This window comes from Anopheles stephensi, chromosome 3 (assembly GCF_013141755.1).
Source record: "Anopheles stephensi strain Indian chromosome 3, UCI_ANSTEP_V1.0, whole genome shotgun sequence".
Lineage (NCBI taxonomy): Eukaryota > Metazoa > Arthropoda > Insecta > Diptera > Culicidae > Anopheles > Anopheles stephensi.
The window spans coordinates 25,512,916-25,533,200 of NC_050203.1; the positions used below are offsets into that span (position 1 = coordinate 25,512,916).

At 42.1% G+C, this 20,285-nt stretch overlaps 1 protein-coding gene across 14 annotated transcripts in view; it reads right to left on the bottom strand.

Moving 5' to 3' along the window:
- LOC118511415 (Down syndrome cell adhesion molecule-like protein Dscam2) overlaps positions 1–20,285 on the bottom strand; it is a 109,886-nt gene that overhangs the window by 87,215 nt on the left and 2,386 nt on the right. For 4 of the 14 annotated variants that reach the window (XM_036054491.1, XM_036054488.1, XM_036054487.1 and 1 more), the window contains exon 1: positions 9,457–9,683. The exons of 3 other annotated variants lie outside the window; for them this stretch is intronic. The gene's annotated coding sequence lies outside the window, so the exon portion shown is untranslated. 7 more of the 14 variants (XM_036054486.1, XM_036054475.1, XM_036054477.1 and 4 more) reach the window with 5 other exon arrangements.

Consider the following 20,285-nt stretch of genomic DNA (forward strand, 5'->3'; position numbering starts at 1 on the left):
CTTCCCTTTTTTTTGTTCCTCATTTCTAGCGTTACTTTCTAATCCACTCTATAATCACTCACAGTCGTCTATCCCAGCCAAACCCTACAACACTGTAGCATATTTTAATTATCACAACGACTTCCCTTTACCAACAAACCGGCAGCCTTGTGCTCGAACACGGGCGCCAAGACACTCGCCGTGATACCATACCGCGGAACGTCTTGAAAGCAGCGATTACATTGCACCGTATTTCTTCGCTGTCGCTGGCGTAGCAAATAGAACACGGTGCGGCTCCAAGTCGCACCACGGGACTGCATAATAAATCTATCTTAAGTTCCTCGCGCTTCTACTACTCCGATGTACGCGCGCGCGTGTGAGTGTGTGTGTATGTGTGTATAATAAATTAATCTCCTGACAGTTCACGGCACACGACTCCCGGGTGAGCTAATTGGAGCGAAAATTAAGAACCAACTTCGCCCGTGTAAACACAAACCCGCCACAAACCACGAATCGAGGATGCACCGAACGACCGCGGTGCCGTGCCGAACGAATGTACGATCTTGCTGCACGCAAACGAGGCTTATGCTCTCGGAGGGCGGTTTGTTGCCGATCGGTTGATTCCCGCCATCAAGTGTGGTTGCCGGTGGCGGTTAGAAATGCATTTCCGTTTTGCTCTTACGCTCGGCAGCAAGAAAAGCGGCCTTCCCATGCTGTGCTTTGTAAGCTTTTGCTGACGATATAGATGGGGTGGGGTGAAGCACTCGAGCTCTGAGGGCAGGGAGTCTCGTGAGGCTAAAGTGAACGTCTCGGTATCTGCGTGGGGTCGACTACTTGCTTTTCTGTGCAATTAAGAATTCTGGAGGTGTTCGAAAACAACCTAGATTGCGATTTCATTTACATATTTTTAAAGGCGAGGCCCTTTCATGATCTAGATTTGCTTAAATTGCTTAAAAAGGTGCTTCAATTTCCACTTTTCTTGGTAGTGAATTTCAGAATATAATAAATCTCAGTCCACTCAACAATAAAGGCACGTTAAACGTCTAATGCTTTTTAACACTTAACTCCTTTTGCACGGACCACTTCCACGATACAGACACATTGTAACGCTTGAGTGGAGGCTGTGTGGCTGTGTACCGTGACTGCTACCAACCGTGATCGTTTACCATACTTCCTAGCACCTGCACCAAGGCAAGATGCAGCTCGATTCTCGCGAGAGCAATGGAGCATCAAACCAGTCCATAAGACGTACGGTGCCTGTGCTGTGCAAACAGAACAGTTTTAGTTTTCAATCTAACTTAGATTAAATTTACCCTGAAATTGCAAGCCAATCTTATTACAGCGCAAAACTTTAGCGATTGCTTCATCAGCGCCCCGGACGGTGTGAAAATCGAATCCTGCTTGCACCATTCTTGGTATAGAACAGTGGTGTTTCCACTGTTCCACTTTCCTGGCTGATGATTGATAGATGCAGTACCAGCTGTAAGTTTTTCAATTGCGAGCGGTGCTGTTTTGCTGGAAGGAAATATTTCTACTTAGGATAGTGAAATTCATTTCTTCAGTGAAATCAATTTCTCATTTTGCAGTCGATCACATTTAATCGATCACAGTCACTTAACACTTCGGATGATTGATTCCAAGATGTAATTTAATCTAGTCAAGCTCTTCGTCCTAGATCGCTTTCTGCGTCTAAATTTATGCAATCTGCTGATCGATAAGACGTTTATATTAAATCTTGTTTTATTTTTCAATCATGTTTTACCACGAGTTTCCGCAACCTCACATAAGATTACTGCAAACAGATGTAACAATTTGCAACCGCTTAATCAAAGCAGCGATCGAATTCGAATCGCTCGATTACACAAACAGCACTCGTAATAAAACTCGTAATTGGACTTACCAACTGCTGACCAACAACACCGCTGGGACACGTATTTCATATTCAATTTCCCCATGTTTTTTTTTTTCGCAAACTCACCCAAACTTTTCCGAACTACATAAAACCATCTTCAATCCCTGCAGAGTTGATCGTTCACGGATGATCAACTCTGGTACGAACTTAGTTGCAAAGCTCGCCCACCCCGAACCGAACCTGAACTCCGAACAACCAAACCGAACCAAATCCCTGACCTGTCACCTACACGGTCGGTCGGGTCGGTATCCCTTACGGTCGGTTGGTTGCCTGTTTCTACACATTTGATGATGCTTTTTTTCTTCTTGCTGTTGTTGTTGCGATCCATTTCCTGCACGAACCCATTATCGCGTTTCAAAATACTTCATAAACACCGCAAAACAACGAGAAACGAGTGTGAAACTTTTCCTTCCTTTCATACATATTTCGTACACATGTTGGCTCTCCCCATCTGTCGCTCTATCTCTCTCTGTTTCACACGCAAAAACATTTACTCACCAAAACTTACTTGTCGAATGCAAAGGGCAACGCCAAGTGTGCAAATGGCATCCTACAACCTACACGGAATCACATCTGGTGGCGGTTGAGAGAGAAAAAAAGTACCCCAACGAGCTCCTGGTAGCACCCACACGAACCGTATTCCATGACCGCAAAAGTTAATCAAACAAACGAAACTCCCAAACTCGGACCAATATGGTGCTCTCCATGTGAGTGTGTGTGTGTGTCTGTAAATACTGCACGTTGGATTGCACTTCCTAGTTTCCGTCTAGCAGTGCTGGACGGTACGGTACGCTGGTTGTTGTCAGCCAACTACTTCCGGATACTTCTGGAAGCGAACAGATTTTTCTACTCCGAGAACCGCTGCCTGCCCCCCGTCCTCACGGGTGTGGGACGGGAAATGAGTTTTCCAGAAATCGTGCACGGACGGATATTTGCATAGAAAGCGGTCAACAACATTTCAACAGCTTAGCAAACGTTTCTTGATACTTTGAACTGGCGTGTGTTCATAGGCAGCTCTTTTGTTGGGCCCCTTTTTCTCTTCTATTTTTTATAATAATCGACCTTCCAAAAATTTTGCACCAAAACACTGTATACCGATGTCGGTTCTAGTTTTCGATGCTCTCCTCCTTTTTTTCCTAAACCACAATTCATAAATTTCTCCCCAAAAAGGATACTACAGTCCTCGACCTCGACCCCTTCTTGTGGCGAGTTGTTTCGCCTACTCGAGCGGTCATGTTTCAAGATAAAACGCGACGCAAGCTTGCTACCAACCGGAACTTGCCCCCCTTTACTGCAACCCCTTTTAGTCACGAACAGACGGATGCTCATACCTCTTTCATCTGTCGCTCGCGCTGCGGTTAGACCGACCGAAGCATCCTGTTATTTTTTTCGTTTGCTTGCTTGCCTGCTGTTGGTTCAATCTTTCTACTTCCGCCGATCGGCACGACAGAGATGCTTCGTGCATGAATTTATAATGTCAACAAATGTGCGATCGCACGGTGACCGTTTGTGCTCCCGGTGCCGTTAGGGCTGCACGATGCACGCCGGTTCTTCACATTTGGTTGACTTTACTTTACTTTTCCCCGTCCCGGAAGGGGTTCGAACATTTATAACACTTTAACTATATGGGTAGGTTCTAATGCAGGCCTGGATCGCTTCGGAGACGGGTTTGAGGTGGAGCTAGAAGCAACACCGGAAGCTGATGGTGAAAGAGGAAAGATGCACATTTTACGCTGCAAATTTAGTTTCGAATAAGGATGTTTCTGACATTTTTTTTTTTTATTATTCGAGCATAACTTATGCATGTTTGAGATTGAAGAATATATTCGTATTAATTTAAGTAGGAAATTATTGGGTCTTAAACAGTATTTAAGTGTTATTTTATAGAAGCTTAAGGAACGGTTCATTATCAAATGAACGGTAACGACTAAAATATGCAAATCGACAAGGAATAAACAGCTACCAACTGAAAGGCAAGTGAGCAACACACATCTTTGACTAAACATGCGCAAATTCCGATCATAATCAGTGAAAATCTTAAAGAGGGTGCAATATAAAAATTGCTCATATCAAATCGTGAAATAGAAATAAAACGTAGAAAGAAAGGAAAACTACAAGTACGACAAGACCCTTCTATTCAAATAAAATCAAAAGCAAAGGAACATTGGAATATTGGTTTTAACCTATTGAATCTAATTCATTGTTAAATTTTAAAGAAAATACTCTTCAAATATTTTTTTTAGTTAACAATAAAAAAGTATTAAAGAAACAGAACAAGAGCTCTCCTTATCAGTTTTCATCCACATGCAAGCACTCTATGTGTTAAATGTATTCGAATTGCATACTTTCTAGGCGCATATTGTCATCAAAAACGACATTTCGTTAATGCGCTATTAAACTTTGCAATTGTGCAATACTCGTTCCTGGAAATAAACGAATTTTCCCGGAATAAAACTATAAAAGCTTTGTCAATAAATTACCATGCTCTGCACATTATTATGCAAGGGGGGACAGCGTAAGTAACGCCGATCGAGCACAGTAAAATTAAGTTCCGAGAAAATTATGAATGAATGAATCGTGTGCTAGCACTGTACACAATATATTAACAATTTTGCTATCAAATAATCTTCTTCCACAGTAGCTCGCTTCAATTATTCAAGACCCTAGGGAGTACTTACACACGGTTACAGATACACAATGAGCAGCAACCGTAAAAAAAACTATTTCCTCAAACTTTCAACACCATAGGTCATAAATTATTCATGGCGCCAAGTTAAAATGATTCGCTTCAAAACCTCCGCTTGCAAACATCATACACATTTGCCCCATTTATCATTCGTTACCGAGTGAAATACGAGGGGTAGGGAAAAATTGTGAAGAAAAATGCAACCCATTTCCACACTCGGCACTGTGTGAGTTTGTGTGCCATTTATGCACATGGTGTTTAGGTTTCCGGTGATGCTTTCGCTCCCGATTCCATCGTGTTGCCCGATGATTCATTTCCCAACTGCTTTGACTTCGATCGATTTTTATCACTGGCGATAGTGCTTGCAGCTACACAGTTGGTATGGAATAGCGCTACCGTTGCATTTGGAAGCGCTGACGTGGCGAAAGCCGTTTCTCGAATTGATTCAAATGTATCGCCATTTTTCCTAGCATTGCATCGGCATGCTAGGCACCTGACCGGATTATGTGATCTACACCTTTTTGACCTGCTCGCTGCGCTGGCCACCTGCCCCATTCGAGAGAGCGACCATTTTTCCAAGGAAACGATTATCCAACTCATGTGAAAATGCCTACCGACCGACCGACCGGCTGTGACCAGAGCGCGTACCAGACCGGTTCGGGAACGATCTCCGCTGCTTGTACCGTAAATTATACGCTTTTTAATTTCACCTCTACTAACGAACACGCTTCTGTGTGCATCGTGTTCCACTTACATGGGCCAACTCTCTCTCTCTCTATTTTTTCAGTTGCAGCAACGCATGCACACAACCACTTGATCGGAACGCTGTGTGTGCTGGGTCGAGGAGGAAAAGTTTTCACAAGAGCAAAATTTATGTAATGCTGATTCACCTGCTACGCGACCGTTAGGTGGAAAACAGGAACCAGTGGTAGGGTATGTACAAGAGATAAGCAACATACCGCCAGAATGGGTTGGCAACTACGACCCTGGCTACATCTTACGACCCGACTCCCGTGTATCGATATGCACCACCGGGCATCTGCTTGCTATCGGGAAGGGGCGGTTTTTGGTCATCCGCACACACACAAACACACACACGCGTGTAGCTGTGTAAGTGTGGGTAGGAAAACATCGGCATGGTGCCACTGCTAATGGTGCGGAATGGGAAGCACCGGAGAACCTCTTCGCCTCGGTTGCAGATTAAATCATGATGCACATGCACATGGAGTTTCCACAAGTGCAACCCTTATGGTAGCATCCCAGGTTTCCCCGATGCCTAGGTTCGAGGATGGTGCCTCGTTATCAGAGTATTAATAAGCCATTCCCGTATCGATCGATCTGGGGTAGGAGTAGTCCATACAAAGCAGGTCGGTTCGTAATGTGTATGTGTGTAAGTAGTTTGTACATCTTTTACTGATTTTTGTAATAAATGTGTTTCTTTTTTCCCTTCTTAATTGCTTTTTTCGAAAGAGGAAGACCGATTATCATAGCACGACAGCGAATGGTCCTTTCTGTGTTTGGGAATCTGCAATGTGGCACAGATCTCTCCTTCCCGGAAAGATTTATCCTGGGACCGAATGGAAGTAAAGTCTTATGATACAGCAACAGACTTGATCCTGGGACAGCAACCTTAAATTTAAAAGAGTTTTAATACCCTGTGCGGATTCGGAATAGGGAAACACACCCTGCATACTTGGAAGGCATAAGCTGAATATTTAAATAGCTTCTTTTGTGAATTAAATCATTCTAACAGCGTATTAGGAAGCATTTCCTGTGCGCAACTACAATACACAAGGAAAAGACGTGACATCAATTTGAAAATTTTCAAAGCTCTTAGCTCACTCTCAAGCATGAGAGTAGTTTGAACTTGCTTGTTTATGGTTTTATGTTTATGTGCCCTGCATAACCACTTTTAACATGTGGCTGAAATCTTACATGAGTGAGTAAGAACACCCTTTGCAAATTTTAGTGGACCTTTTTCTTCAAGTTGATCTATATCAAGTCATTAGCTGCTGACATAGACATCAATAGGGACGGCCCAATGGAAGAGGCGACTACGGCATCGGTCTTCATACGGCAAGACTTTGGTTCAAAGACGGACCGTTCCCTCGCAGTAAGTACTGACTTCCCAACAATGTGCTCAGTCCTCAGTCCCAAAATGGTATCAGTTTCGCTAATAAGTCAGAAAAGGCAGGCGTAACCTTGGAGATCGTTAGGCCAAGAAGAGAGAGAGAGAGAGATAGACATCAATAATTCGTTTAAGAAGAAGAAATCAAAAAAATAGAGCAACTGACTTCGAGCCAATCTGCGAAATCTCATCTCAACAATGATAATTACTTGTTTCGAATAACAAGTCACCTTTTCATTTACATATATAAGACGTGTACTTGATTATAAAATGACAGGGTTTTTAGATTCTGATGAAAATCAAGATCTTCTTTTTCTCTGGATTTGCAATTTCTGGAGTATCGATGGCTTGTCATAACTGGCTTCCTTGACTTAAATTACCTTTAGCTAGATATTCTGTTCTGTGTACGACGAGACGGTGCGTATGAAATTCGATACCATGCAGGGTGAGGAAGAACGCTCCTTTCGCTTTGACAACCACACTGCCCAGATGGACCAGAACACAATGAAGAAATCGCTACGGTAATAAGCTGTACAAATATCTGGATATTGTACAGCGACAAAAGAGCTATTGGACTCGCATGAACCAAGAAGCGTGTAATATTATGATCAAAGTATCAGGCTCATTAACCCTATAATTCCTTTCGAGCCGTTGACATGAGCAGAGAAGTATGAACATACAAAGGCCCACCAGAAAGGCCGGTGTCTGAATCGCGCTCTACGATCATCGATCATGCTCAGTTCAAGGAATAAGTATTTCTCTTCTTCAGAAAATTATTATTTCTATTCATATAAGTAATGAATATCTTTCTTTGTTGTCATACAATCCTTCCTAAAATAAATACAAAGCTTGACAAGAAACAACTGTTGTAGCCTGCAAAGCTTTTTTCATCGCATTTTTTTTATTCAGCTTCAAATTTATAGCACCAAACGCCCGAAACAACGTGCACCCGTTATTTGTACAACCAGACAACAATGCCTTTCAGCTCAACTTCATCCATCCATCTCAAATTCCTTGTTCCACGTTCCGCAATCTTTCGACCCATTCGCCCTTCCCCACTCACCCCTTCGCCATCACTATTCAACTTTATTCATGCTCCGGTTCCGATTCAATAGAGGAAATTAATAACAAAAATACTCCAAACCCACCCGACTGCAATATGAATTCATCCGATAAACGCCACCGCGTGTGCCCGCCATCATAATTCAGCCGAAAATAATAGAGCGAGAAAGACGACAACGGCGGGGTCAAGAGGAGATGTGCGGAAGGCATGGCGCGAATCTATCCGAGTACCTTTCGCCTGGATACTGCTTTGGCTCTGTGTAGCCTCCTTCACCTTCAGTCATCGTCTCCAATGGTGCGGGAAATCCAATTTTCGCTCAAGTGTCGTCTTCGCGTGCCGGAATCTAGCCCGCTGTTGGCCAATCTTCAAGAACACGAGCCAAACACACAAAAACACGCACACACACACACACACACAGACCGATCTGAGGCACACAATGGAGGTTTCTTCTTATCCTTTTCGTTTCCTTACCGGGTTTGGGGTTTTTCGATTCGTGATTGGAACACACAACATAGAACATTTTTTTCTCTATCTCGTCCCGCGTATACTGTCATCGCCACTGTCACTGCCTTGAATATCTGGAATCAAAATGGGGAAAAATTATCACCACTTTTCACCGCACCATTTTCCCCTCTGTTTGGCTCAAGCTCTCTCCCACATCCGATCAAACCGATAGCATTTTTGTGTGAAGTGTCCTTTCCACCACACGGCACACGAAGTCGTGCGCATCGCGGCGGTCACAGTAGAACGATGATTTATTAAATTTGGTCCCAACTCGCTTAAACCTTGCACTACTACGACACTGTTTAGGCGCACCGTTTCGGAAAGAGTTGATGAAACCGAATGAAGGTGATGATGATAATGTCGCGCTTCTGACGCCGATAGTCGAACCGGCAGCACTCTAGGAAAGCGAACAGGCACGCACTCACTGCTCGCACCGAAAAAAAAACTCGCCCTTCAAGCAACGTTCGCCTCAATTATGCCTCGTCTCTGATGTGGTTCATAAATTTGATAGAACACGCCGACAAGACCTCTGGCCCCTCGCACACACACACACGTTTCGGTCAGGTCAAATTGTCTTGTGTCCTGGTCGTGATTTTCGGGGTGGTAAAAAGGGTTGAAAGATCAAGTTTCATGACTTCAACTGTGCGGTGTTGAAGGTGACGGGTAAAACACTAACAATCACTCACACACGAACACTGATTTTCTTCTCCCCGGGTTTTTCACTTGTCTTCGGGAACGCTCGTTGAGTGTTTGATAAATTTTGAAACTCGTTTTACCACTCGCTCACACGGATGTCTTCCGGACAATGCTTTTCGTCAACCGGCTTTCAGCAGGGACATCGGCATACAGAGGACGTCGGTTGTCGGGATTTATGCAAGCTAATTTGATGCAATTTTGCCGTGCTTAAAATTTTCCTGTCCCCTATCTTCTTACACAGTGCTAGCGACACAAAAGTGGAGAAGACAGAACGATAAATGGACCTCCTTTCCTACGCTTAAGAGTGGCTCATTTGTCAGTGCTTCTTCGGAGCGCGAGGGCTCCGGTGTTTGCTTAGGTAGTTTTTGAACCATGTTCACAGAGTTGTAAATAATTGTTTCACCTAAGCTTTCTACATGTTAAGAATCTGTGTTTAATCACAGAATTTAAAATTCCTTTCAAATAAAAAGACTTGAGCTTCACTTCACCTTTCACTCCCCAATCTACACGGGAGCAACTCCCAACCAACTGGAAGGAACACACACGCACTAGAAAACTACGACGAAATCGAGCAAAGCAACGCTTATCACGTTTATCGACAGTTCGAATCACAAGTACCGAAGGAAGAGGATACGCCGTTCTCGTATTGCTAGCTGCAAACCGTCGCGACGAATCACAGGATTCGAACTGAGCCACAGCACCGACCGGACGCATCGACCAACGTGACAGCAACAGGATTCCGCCACAAACCGACCGTACAGATAAGTGCGATATGATGCTGCGAGATACGAGCGTGAGATGAGATGAATAAGAGAGAGAGAGCGCACTAGTACGCTGCTCTGCAGGGAGCAATCGGCCACGAACACGACCTACCTTTTCCGGGCATTCGTCTCAGCATCCTTCGCAAGTGGAGCTCAAAAAATCTCCATACAGTCACACACATACACACAGAAAAAAGAGGAAAAGGAATTCTTCTCTCCAGCAGTGCCCGGAGCCGGCGGAGCAAATGATCCAGAAAGTCTCAAGGCTATGTGAACCATTAGAGCGGCCCTTGAAGGTGGTCGTCGGTTGAGCCTCGAGAGAGCCTGAACAAATAGAGATGCACGGGAAGGCAAGGGAAGTTAATACACTTCCATTTGGGGGGATTTTTTTCTTTCTTATTTTCTTCCAGCTTTTTCTTCCATACTCATTCCTTTTATCAGTTGCACACCGGATTTTCAACGGAAAACTCACGTCCTGAGGTAACGTGAGCTAAACAGGGGGGTATGAGAAAATTTTGTGCGAGAAAAATGCTCACTTATCCGAAATCTCAGGAGATGAAATGAAGGCTCTCATTTTCCTTTTTCCAGGCGGATTTTTGTTCCTTTTTTTGTTCCTCATGCTCTTTTCAATTCACCTCCATTATCAAGATTTCGTACTTTTAAATCACTCACGTTGCATTCGTATCCTCTCTCTATCTCACTTCCTATCCCTCTCTCTCTCTCTCGCTCTTTTGCTCTTGTTTCTATTCTCTTTTTTTATAATCCGGTCAGCATCCCGTAACGGTTTATTTCTGTGAGGATAAGGTGGGATCTCAAGGCAGGCTCGAGCATTTTTTGATATTTTTCCATTCGGTCTTCCTATAGTGGAACGGGATGCGTTTTTTTTTTTTATTCTGCCCTTTTCATTTATTTATCTGCATCGATCACAATGCAACAATGTCGCGGTGAAAACTGATTCTCTCGATTGTCATTTACAGTGCCGTTTTTATAGGAAAAAAAATTGAAATGCGAAATATTAACTTTAAATTCAAGCAAGAATGTTGATGATGTTCGTACATTGCATTTTTTCTAACTAAAAATGCATCATAATGCAACCCCCTCTATTTTGTCGACTATTTTTCCGAAAGGGTCTGTATGAAAATCTCAATTCAAAGTCACGCATCCACTCTTCAGGGCTGTCACCTTTCATTTCTCACCTATTTTGCCGAACAAACAACGCGCCCTTAGCAAACAACGGTTTGCTCTACCTTTCTTGCCTTTTATTTTACTCCTTCTTCTCATTTCCCCACCACCACCCTGTTCATCCCTTCCCGCTCGATTGCCTCCCAGGAAGCGCGCACATCATAAATGAGATGAGCAGCACCGAAACGCATTGATTCGCCCCCAACAACCATGCCAACCCCCGTTTGGATGGGATGGAAAATAAAAACGGAAGCGCGTCAGCTGCTGTCAGCTTGAATGTGCTCATTAGGCGACACACGCGACGCCGGAGACACACACGTGCACCGGTATGTATGTGTTGTTGTTGTTGTTGTTCACCCCTATATTTGCCCTCGTTCCACAACGTCAACCAGTAACGCGTACCTGGCCTTTAACATGGCAGGTTTGTTTTATGCTAATACAAGACCAAGAGTGTGAGGTAAGGGGGGAGTGGGGGAAGATGAGGAGTGGGAGGGAAGTAATGTGCACGCATGGAAGGGTTAAGGGGAAAAAGGGACAGCGCTACAGATTATTAAGCCGAGAATGAGAAGCTGAGTACGTATATGATTATTAGAGTATTTTAGGATGTCTTTATAGGAGCAGAATGTGAATGTGCGAGTATTATAATGACGCGGTGTTTATAAAATCTAAGTATAATGTTTAGGTAACTATTTTAATCTGAAAATCATTTACAATAAAAATTTACTCTTGTGATATAGCAAGATCTGACAATATTTTTAAATTTGTTATTATTAACATGAGGCAACCAGATGGTTAATGCGACAAAAGTGCCAGTCTTCACACGGCAGGACCGGGGCATAGTGAGGACCGACTTTCCAACTATGCGGTATCAATAAAAATCATTCGTTCGTTTCAAATCATTTATCGTTTCAAATCGTTTTATGCTAAAATTTCTATTTCTGCTTCTTGCTCCCTGACTGTTTAGGCTCATTTTGATTTACACACTTTCAGATTTTCTTTTTTATAATTACTAACAGTTTATTTTAAAAAATTTGTTTCATATTGTATCGTTTATTAATCGGGTTTTGTGGTTGTTTGTTTTGCTGTTTGCGATTCCCTTATTTTGATTTGATTTATAATCTTCTATTGAATTAAATTACTGAGTTTGAATTTTTGTTTCCATATTACAAACAAAATCATAATAAGCAATTAACATTTAATTAAATAGAATTATTCTCATGAGCTTAGACCTCTTTAAATGTGCTTCTCCGCAGTTACCAAGGGCAACATTGGGACCTAATCTTCACGAAAGCCATCAACAACAACCGCTCAAGAAACATTAATTCAGCATCTAATGCTCCACCACATTTTATCCACGTCCTTTCATTAGCGGACGCAAAAAACATACCATCGACCAGCGCCATTGCGAATGTTATTCGTTCGAGACGATTTAAAGATCCACACTTTACTGGCACTGGCACAAAAACACTCATCTATCCGCTTTAATACGACCTTAGACCGGAAGATAGGTGGTACGCCCACCCTACCCCTGACATCCTTATCCCAAGGTCTGACTTTTTCTACTGCTGGGCGCATGATTTGACTTGCTTTTTATTGCACAAATGGCTGGCTGTTTGTCGTTGGCGTTTTGTATGTTTTTGCTTACTTTTTTTCTTGGTTGTGCTTTCCATTTCAGCACCCAAAAAGGACCGTGGACTGGGAATGAAACAGATCAAAGTATTTAGAGAAGTCATTAGGCAAATCGCGATAACTCACGGGAGCGTGCGGGAAATTGAATTATTTTGACAACGCTCAATTACCGGACCATCGAATGGGCGGATGGCGAACGGATGCCTGGGATGCTTTTTCACGGCTCAAGTGTGTTTTCTTCTGATTGGATTTAAGGCGGACAGTTAGGGCGAGCCTTGATTAGCAGATATTGTAATCAATACTGTGAGGTGTTTGGCACAAACATAGGGCGTGTTACAATGTTTAGGAAAATGTTGAAACTGACGAACACCCTTACATTTCTTTAAGCTTTAAGCTTCAAGAGCTTCAAAAACATTATAATGGTTTCTTTATTAAATCATATAAGCACCATTTTGCTCTTTTTTATTGTAAACTTTTTTATTGTATTGTTTATTGTGGTAGCTTAATTTCAATTTATCTATAGATTGGTCTTAAATGGGCTTTCCAATCCCAGCTAATGCACGCGATACATTGAAAGCAGTAATGGACAAATGCAAAAAAACTGCAAAAAGTATATGTTGAAAAGATATTTAATTTTTCCGTTTTATAGTACCACCATGGAAATATCACATTGCAAATGAAATTCGAATATTAGTCTTTATTTTCGTTGTATTTATTTTATTCTTTTAGAACAGTCTGGCTTTCTCTAGTGTTTTTTGCAGTAAAAAAAGTCGCAAATTCAAAACCAAATCACTTTTTTCTTAAATAAGAACTTAAACCTTTTCATAAAATAGCAAAATAGTATTACTTTCATTTGATTCATTGCCTTCGCCCTTCTCAAACTAAGCCCCATTATATCAGCTAAATATTATAGCCCCCTAGCACTCTGCAGAATAGTTGCAAAATTATTTTCCACTATAATAATTTCGAGGAATTGCTACACCGTCCATACTCTTTACGTCGAAGCACATTTACATGGTGCACAGGAAATTCCAAATGCAAAGAATAAAAGATGAAGAAAAAAACGAGAAAGTTCCTGCAACCAGCTACCACATTCCTGCTTGCATTCGTGCACGGGTCTAAGGCTGGGTGGGATTTTGGGAACGCTGGTATGCTACGGTGAAAATTCCACGTCCACCATCACTCGATGGAGGCGCCCAGTACCGGAATGGCACCGGGAATCGAACTTTCGCTTTACACGCACGCACCAGTGTGAGATTGTGTGCCGGTATATGTGTGTGTGTGCCTCGTCGATCAATTTTCTCTTCCCCCTTCCCTTGGCCTCCTTCATAGAGGCGATGGTGTACACGGTTGCAAAAGTGTACCGTTGCAGGGTCACGAATTTACCGTACCATCAAACGCGCCGTGCAATTGATACTGACATTAAGTGAAGATGATGGTGGAAAATGGTTTTTTAATTAATATGTAAATTTTAAATCCCCACTCCGATGGGAGGCGGATGCATATGGTTGGCTCGGGTTCCAGGGTACGCGTCCCGGTATGTGAAGGACGAACCGTTTGAGCAGCGAAATTTCCATTGAATGGAAAAAGCGGTTCCGGGCCGAAGGAACGCTACCTTCGGGGGGTTCTCAAACGGCGGACCCGGGTAATAGGCAGGGTGCAGATCGACGAGTGGCAAAAAGTGCTCTGCCGGATACGATTCCATCCGGTGCTAAACGGTTCCGATTGGTTCGCGCTTGTTTGCTGCTGCTGCTGCTGCTTCAGATTTGTCTTCTTCATTTTTGTTGTTTCCCACCACCTTCCGGTCTTTCTCTTTGCGACAGTTCATCTACCGACCGATGTACCTACTACGGCAGTAGTAGTAGTAGTAGTGAAATGGGACAGGAAAAACCGTTTTCCCTTCATCCCACATTTCACCCACCAGAGCCATAGAGTGAGCGTAGCGAGAACCGGCTTCAAAGCAACCTAACCTTGTTGTACGGCCGACGACACAACAGGCACAAGCGGCCCGGGCACTAAGCTTGACATCGTTTTCCACGGCACTAATTCCGAGGAAATTAATTATTGTTGAAAGGTAGTTCGAAAACTTTACTTTTGCATCGTGGCACGCAAATGAACTTAAGCGTGGCCGGGGCATTTCGTTCGAAAATAAAAAAACAAAACCCCCGAACCAGCAAAAGCACAACGTTTTTCGGTGGTTTAAGAGAGCAAAAAAACGCTTATGCTGCAGGTGTTTTGTGGGTGGCCAAAAAGGCGGGTGTTTGGATGTTGTGGGATGCTTCGTCGTGCCAAAGGGGTTGCTAACTGGTGACTGGGCAGAGCCGAAAAGATTAAGCAATTAGTGTACATTGCCGCGCGACACGCTCGATCAAAATGCAGAAGGACGCCTGGCAGAATATAAAACAGCATCACCGTTCGTACCGTTCGGCGACGGCAACTTTGTCATGATCGGAAAAACTTTTTTGTTGTTTTTTTTTTGCTTTGGTGTGATCGATTTTTAGTTTCTTTTGAGTATGCAATATTCGGATCCTTGAGTTTGACGTCATTTTTGGAGAGCCATCGGTTAGAAAACTCGAATTTTCTTAGTAATGTTCAGAAGCGTAACAACGGAATGCAATCGTTTGTTTCTTGATAAGCTAATAAATACTTTGTATTGATGAATAGCGAGAGATACCAATGCTGCATGTAGTCATCAAGTTACTAAGAATTTAAATTATTTAAATTCAGTCATATAGTCAATTTGCGTTAAGAAAGCTTTCCAAATAGAGCTTAAATTGTTCTGATAATTTACTGAAACTTGATAAACGTTTACCACCTTTATGATAGTTAGTTTTTAATTCTCAGACTCAAGATGTACATTCGAACAATACTTGCTTTTTTAATTTAATAATTGTCTTTAAAATAATATCGAAAAAAGCTTTCTATTACTTAAAATAACACTCAAACATTGTAATATTCCACCAAGATCGCTGTTTACGCCTCGGAAAACAAATCCGGCAACATTTTAACGACAAAGTAGAAACAAATTTTATCTCTGATCGATCCACGCGAAAAGCAGTATCCAATAACAGTTTGCTCGCTTCCTATAAAATGTCCTGTGTTGTTTTTTTTTTCGTTTTGGGCTTCTCTTTAATTCTGGTTATGTTTCATCGTCCTTTTCAGCAACTTGTTGTTTTCTTAGTTGTAACTTTTATCTTTCCAAAGCTCTCTCTCTCTCTTTCATCTTTTCCTCACCTTTCATGTCTTTTATCCATCTTCTTCTACAATGGCACGTACTTTTTTCCTCTTTTCCCGGTAGCTTGCCTTTAAAATAAATAAACCATACAAAAGCGAACAAACAGAGCGCTAATGTTGGCTGTGGAGATATAAAAAAGGAATAACGCAAAACAACTCTAGCTCTCCCGCCATCGATAACGAAGCGTATGTAAAACGACGACCTGTTTTGCACAGCTGTTTGGAAAATGATGCCACTGATGATGTTACAAGTGCTGTTGCTGCTGCTGCTACTCGCAGATACTGATAACAAGCACAATAATGAGCTCGTGTTCTCTTCACGACCGCGCCATTGTGCGTGTTGTGTTGGTGAGGTGAAATGGAGTATCTTGCAGTGTGGTGTGGTGCGTCAGGGCGCTATATTTAGATGCTTTCTTTAATCACACCGTACTGTACGGTTGGAAATTCAATTAATAATCCATCAGGTTCAACCAATACATCACACACAATGCACCGTTCTTATCGAGGGCCAACAATACAACACTCCACAGGAATGGTAGCAGAAGATGCTTATTTGAAAAGTAGCTTCATAATTCAAAAGAGAAGTTATTTTTTTCTCTCGTGTCATCTGAAATACGTTTTGTAAGGCTTGTGTTTAATTTAACCTTTACTTACATGAGACATGAGATTCTGTTCAAAACTTACACAATGAATTATTTGCACAGATTCGCAGTCGAATTATAATCGAAATAATAAGGCTAGTTCTTTTTATAAGTAAATTGTTTACCCTAAGGCTTTTACCTACAATACATCAACCACTAATTGTTGAAAAACCTTCTCATGAATAGAGCTAAATACAAAATATGCATATTGCATACATTTAGGCGTTACATTACTCGAGAACAGTTTATTAAGTCAAATAAAAACTTTCCTCAATATCTTATATTTTTTTCTGCAATTGATTGTCTCACAACATACCATCACTGGATTTGAATCATAGCTAAAGTTTTAACAATATTCTACCTCTGTGATTGAAGAGGTTTCAGTATATTTATTCTTGATTTGAACGTCTCTTTCTTCTTCTCGGCTCAACGTCATGGGGAAATGTGCCAACCATATAATGACTTCGTAAATAAAGATCATACCAATTAGTTACATAGTTGGTCCTCAATACGAAGGAAACCTGGAGCCGCCAAAGTATCGACCACCGGACAACCCTACCATTCAAATGTTGATTGATATATTTGTACTAAATTAGACATGAGAGAGTCTAGTAGACCAAGACTGTCTACGTTACCAAATCAATGTAAAACCCAATGTAATTTATAAACATTTTAAAAGATTGATTTCAAGTTCAGATCAAGAGAGTTGATTTTCTCCTGATAATCTCAAAGGATTCTTCTCATGCTTAAAATAAGATAAGGTCGGTGAGCTTAGACGATTTCTTTTTTATTTACTTTTATTTAAATAGAACGACATAGCAATACGTCCAGGTCGTTCTTTAAAAAAAAAATAGAACGACCTGACACCACATATTCGGAGGGTGCCTCAGGCTTCCAATTAAGACGTTCTGTGACTTGTTTCTACTCGCAGCTTGATCGACAGTCCTACATACGGGGAGGCAGTCCAGATGCAATTTGAACTATCGGCTTAGCCACCGTAACAGCCAAAACTAGACAAGTTCTAATTTATATACTTCTATTGATCATTCTATTTATGATTAATGAAAGATCGCTTTAAATATAGTACGCATATTCTCAAATTTTGGTGGATGTCACAATATCACATCCAGAATGAAGTGTAAAGAAAACTCTTTGTCAAACGACGGTCACGGATCCAACAAAATTGATTTCCCAAAACTTCTTCGCACAAACATTCTTTTACGACATTTCTCATTCGAAGACAGACTACAAATATTCTGTCCCAAGCTACCTAAACCTATTAAACACAAACTAATATACCAACAGTTTTCTGTTCACCGTTTCGTTCTTAATCAACACGCGCATCGTCCGCTATGGGAAGAGGGCAGAAAACTTTTCTCTGCAATTCAAACGATTAGAACAATTTACAACTGTCAAACGAAATGCAGACCGTTACGGCGGCAGGATGCTCCGGAAGCGGCCCTCGCTCAAGCTCTCTAGAGTTCTTCCACTACTCACTCGCTCACACACACACGTGCGTCTAAACTTTTCACTATCAACTTTATTATCAACCGTGACAGCCATTCGTTCGTGCGTTCGAGGCGGACCAGTATTGGAGAGAAGAAAAAAAAACAAACACCCAGACGAGAAAACGTGTGGACGTTCGAAACGATTCCGAAACTATCCCGACCGCCCAGCAGTGGTCCCCTTGAGCACGGTTCGCCCATGTCGCCGGTCGTCGGTCATTGAAGCGCGTGCTAATGGCATGTCGACTTTAAACAAACTTTAAATTGAACTTCCTTCCCTGCTGGCACACTCACACCGCTTACCCAAACCAATTTCTGTCGACCGATCTCTTCTAGCAGGTAGTGTGTCTGCTCACGTGACGTGTAAAAAAGCAGCCAAAGAAAGCAAAACCCCACCGCTACTAACTAAACTTATATATTGGTGGAGAAAGTATGGCCACTAACCTTTCGGAATTTTTCTCTCTGCCGTTCTTTTTCTTTTTTCTTCCTTCTCTGGCACGCATGAAAACTCCTCACCTGTGCGAGTCTGTGGTGAAAAGTATTTCAGCACGAAACTGTGTCTCCGGGATGCCAAAACGATGTCTGTCTTTAATTGAGTTTGTGCGAATTGCTGCTCGATTGCTCTAGGGGAGGTTGTGTATGAGCGAGTGGATGAAAAATCGAGGAGAAGGTGTGGGGAGTTTGTGGTGATTGAACGAAACTGTTTCTTTACTGCAAGATGTACCAACCTCCTGTGGTGTGTTGGAAAATTGCATTTTCTCATAAAGCTTGCACAACCAGCAATCGTGTGCATGGCTCTGTATACGTGTGTCTGTGTGTGAAAGGCAGATTCGATCAAACGCAGCGGTACCTTATGCTCCGTTGCCACCGGGCCTCCCATCGTATCGAAAAATCAATGAAATCCTACCTCACACACCAGCCCGAATCTTGATTTTCCCACGCCAATAAGCTGTCCCGCTTACCCAGGCTGCTTCACAAGGCAGGCGTGCTCTTGCCTTTTCACACACCGTGCCCAAAGTGCAGCCTGCACCACCTGCCAACTGCATTCGGCGATGCGCGTGTGCGTATGCGTACCAGTTCTACGCGTAGCTAGTTTGCGTACGATACAACCTTGCGTAGAGTGCGTAGAGTGTGGTCGGGAAAAAATGCATCCCACACGCACTGGAACCAACACAAACACTCACACACACACACACACTTCTGTAGAATTACCGGTACACGCATGCCTTATCTTAGCAGTGTAGTAACCAGCAATTTGATCCTTGTTCCTGTTTCACCAGCACACACACACACATAGAGGGAGAAAATTACTCACATTTGATAGTTGCAGTGCCGGCAAACCCGAACCATTCACTTCCAATTTTCCCACCACCAGCACACTCTTGTTTCGTGCTCATCGTCCTGAGTGTGAGGAAAACTCGTAATCGAACTGCCCAAAAATGGTCAAGCTGCTAGCGGTTGTGATCAGGTGGTACTAACACTGACACACAAACCATGCCAACTGTACAAGCTTCCGAAACGGCCAGCACACAAGCATACATCGGTGGCCGGTTTTCCGGTAGAGAACGATAGAGACGAAATCAAATGTACGAAAGCAGAAATTAAATACCTTTGGTGGGGAGGAGGGGTGAGGGGGGGGGGGGTTCCATACACATAAGGTACAAATGGGCACACACATACACACACAAGTGCAGGCTCTCAAACATGCAAAGATAGATTTTTAAAAGCTTCCACTCTTTATTGAATGAGGTTTTTTATTCGCTTTCTTTTTCGTTCGATCGTACCTCGGCTGTGACTGTGTGTGGTTATGCTGATGTGGAAAAATCGAATCGTTGAAGCTTTTTGGTGCGGATGAGAAAACCCCCGTCCAGCTAGCCCTTTCCATTACATATTGCGTTTGTAGGAAAGTTTTACATATTGAAAGCTACGTGGAAAGTGTTATATGTGTGCTAAATTAAAATTTTGTCAGTTCAGCCTTTTAATATAAAAGAAAAACTTTTTAAAGCTTCATAAAGAATTTGGTAATAAACCAATTATCAAACATATAATATGTATCCGAACTGTAAATTTAAACATAAATATATTGAAACTAAATCATACAACGACAATACACCGAATTTAATTAACAGAGTAAAAACAAATTCAATGAATAAATTAACTCAAATCAAAACTCTCAAAAAACTCAAAACAAATAAAAAATGAAGAACCTGTTACAAAGACAGACATAATCCAACCAGACCGATTAAATAAAGGAAGAGAGAAAAAGCACAACACTTTAAATAATATCTGATAACCAAAACCTAAGCTTTAAAAAGAGATATAAAACGTTAAAAATGCTTTAAAAGAGGTTTTTTGTTTAACTATA